Consider the following 3,728-nt stretch of genomic DNA (forward strand, 5'->3'; position numbering starts at 1 on the left):
ATAATATAATAACTGTTAGTATAACAGAATAAGAAAAACTTGAATATAACGAAAAATATTTTTTGACAAAGATTAAAATCTTGGTGAAAGATAAACTGAAAGATATGAAATAATTTCCTCATTCATTTCTATAAAGTTTCTTAGTTGTTTTATCTACGGTATGTAGAAGTAGGTATTTGTTATTCAAGTTAAAGTTTAATATAAAGCGTATTACTTTAGATATCTGATGATATGACAGGCTCTGATAGGTTAAAATTACAAATTTTCTCTTTAGGATATAGAGACGATTATATTATATTAGAAAAATTCTGATCAGAGTAAAGTGATGGTTATTGGAGTGAAAAGTTTCTGATAAGACTATTAAAGTGATGGTTATTGGAGTGAAAAGTTTCTGGTCAGATTATTAAAGTGATGGTTATTGGAGTGAAAAGTTTCTGGTCAGATTATTAAAGTGATGGTTATTGGAGTGAAAAGTTTCTGATCAGATTATTAAAGTGATGGTTAATGGAGTGAAAAGTTCCTGGTCAGATTATTAAAGTGATGATTATTGGAGTGAAAAGGTTTTGATCAGATTATTAAAGTGATGGTTATTGGAGTAAAAAGTTTCTGATCAGATTATTAAAGTGATGATTATTGGAGTGAAAAGTTTCTGATCAGATTATTAAAGTGATGGTTAATGGAGTGAAATGTTTCTGATGTGGCAGTAACTGAACTGAAAGGTTTTCAATAAAGATAAACGGTCAATTACTGGTGCCTTCTGGAATACAAATATGTCTTCTGAAGTCCTGCCCTCATACAAAGTGGCTCACTGTTATTTCTGAATACCTTAACCTTTCCTTTGTTAAAGACGTATCGGGATTTTGTTATTTTTACAGATCTGGGAATATCAGATACATTTGACCTTTAGTGACTTGCTAAACGTTTTTTAAAATTAGTCTCCCTGAACATTGTTATTTTTTAGAAACAAGTGCGTATTTTCCTGTGATCTTTGGCGTTTCTGTTGCAATGACAACCTGCAAGATCTCATTATCTCTGTGTTCTCGGAACGAAATAAATAACACATCTCTCATTGTAAATCAGGTTTAACTGTTTGAATGTAATGTATTTTATGCTAGAGTATATTTTTGAACTTTCTAATCAATATTTACATCATCAGACGTTGTTTATGTTTATTTTCGCTTTTGAATTTATATGTGAATTGTGACAGTTACATAAGCTTTAAAGTCAAGGAAAGATACGCTTAGATAGCACTGAAATTCATGTAAGGCAGTGGTTCCCAACCTTTTTTATGCCCGCACCCCTAAAAAAAATTTGATACGTTCTTGCACCCCTCACAGTAATTATTTACTTAAGAGTAAAGGTGAAGATGGCCAAAACAAATGCTATCTCGCACCCCCGGTTGGGAACCACATATGTAAGGTCTTATGTAAACCTTTTGTTTTCAGGGAAGAGAGAGAAATATTAGTTACTTTATTCGTATAGATAATGGTAAGTGATTTATTATTTTCATTATTTCATTATTTATTGAAAGATGTGAAACATGTTTATTTAAAAAGAGAATATACGTATATTAATATCTCTAAGAGAATGAACGTAGTTTAATAAGATGTGGTTTGTTGTTAAGGAAAATGTTACAATAATGAACATTGTTTGAAAAATGTGATTTGTTGTTACGAAAAATGTTACAATAATGAATATTGTTTGAAAAATGTGATTTGTTGTTACGAAAAATGTTACAATAATGAATATTGTTTGAAAAATGTGATTTGCTGTTACGGAAAATGTTACAATAATGAATATTGTTTGAAAATTGTGATTTGTTGTTACGAAAAATGTTACAATAATGAATATTGTTTGAAAAACGTGATTTGTTGTTAAGGAAAATGTTACATCTGTGATGAATGTTGTTTGGATAAGAGGTGATTTATTATTGTGGAAAACTCCGCAAGAAATATGGTTATTTTAAAAGATTTGATTCGTTTTCAAAGCAAATGTTACAAGAATGAATCAGGAAGTGTAACTCCTTCTAGTGGTTTTTACAGTAAATTAAAACATATAATTACCCTAACATTTATCCAACACCTCGATATTTTTACTAAGAGAAGACAAAGAAATTAAACCGCAATATATAGACACTCAAAGATTTGATAATATACAACATCTGTAGTAAAATATAGTTTGTTTGTTTTTGAATTTCGCACATAGCTACTCGAGGGCTATCTGTGCTATCCGTCCCTAATTTAGCAGTATAAGACTAGAGGGAAGGCAGCTAGTCATCACCACTCACCGCCAACTCTTGGTCTACTCTTTTACTACTCTTGCTGAAAGGGCAAGCATGTTTGGCGCGACGGGGATACGAACCCGCGAACCTCAGATTACGACTCGCACGCCTTAACGCGCTTGGCCATGCCGGGTCATAGAATATAGTTCTGAAGAAATATGGTAAAAATTACATTTGTTTCTCAAAGTAAACCAGACATATAGACCTGTTAATCATAGCATATAAAAGCCATTAATAATAGTTGATAGTGGAATATAAATTTATGAGCAATAATAGAGCAAGTATTAGAACCAAAAATAACTAAACCTGTTACATGCTTCCGCTGAAATTATCGTTTGTATCTACATGTCAAGATTGTATTTGAAAGACTTGTTTACATCCTAAACATGTATATTGAAAAGATCTGTTTACATGTTAAGATTGCATTTAAAAGGCCTGTTTACATGCTAAGGTTGTATTTGAAAGATCTGTTTAAATGACACGACTGTATTTAAAAAGCTTCTGTTTATGTTTGTTGTTGTTGTTTTGATGCTGAGATTGTGTTTAGTAAGTCGGTGTAGAAGGGATTTTGCTTCTCAATCTGACAATACAATTTACTTCTCTTATAATTATCTCTGGTTTCATTAGCTTTATTAGTTCATTAGCTCAATCTTTTCCCAACTTAAAATTCCTTTAGTCAAATTAAAGTTATCCACCGACTAAGTTTTGTTTATATGTAGATGACTACAAGTCTACACAGTGGGCTATCCATGCTGTGCCTACTACGGGTATCGAAACCCGATCTTTAGCATTATAAGACACCAGATTTACCGCTTAACCAATGAAATGAAATGTAACGCTCTAGATTTGGTCCTAGGGTACAAAAACGACGAATACTCTCGAAAGAAGATTTCGTACGAATGCACTGAAATAATTTTGTACTAAACTGCGTCCACCTACACCCAATAAAATATAACAATAAAAAGTTTGGACCTTGTTTGTCTCATCATTTAACTAAATTCTTATCCTTGTTATACAGTTAGTTAGTGTCTCCTATTATATCTCATCATGTCTCCTTATCCTTGTTATACAGTTAGTTAGTGTCTCCTATTATATCTCATCGTGTCTCCTATTATATCTCATCATGTCACCTTATCCTTGTTATGGTGTTGGTTAGTGTCTCCTATTATATCTAATCATGGCTCCTTATCCTTGTTACACAGTTAGTTAGTGTCTCCTATTATATCTCATCATGGCTCCTTATTCTTGTTATAGTGTTAGTTAGTGTCTCCTATTATATCTAATCATGGCTCCTTATCCTTGTTATAGTGTTAGTTAGTGTCTCCTATTATATCTCATCATGGCTCCTTATTCTTGTTATAGTGTTAGTTAGTGTCTCCTATTATATCTAATCATGGCTCCTTATCCTTGTTATACAGTTAGTTAGCTTCTCCTATTAACTCTCATC

The sequence above is a fragment of the Tachypleus tridentatus genome, chromosome 2, assembly GCF_004210375.1.
Source record: "Tachypleus tridentatus isolate NWPU-2018 chromosome 2, ASM421037v1, whole genome shotgun sequence".
Taxonomy (NCBI): Eukaryota; Metazoa; Arthropoda; class Merostomata; order Xiphosura; family Limulidae; genus Tachypleus; species Tachypleus tridentatus.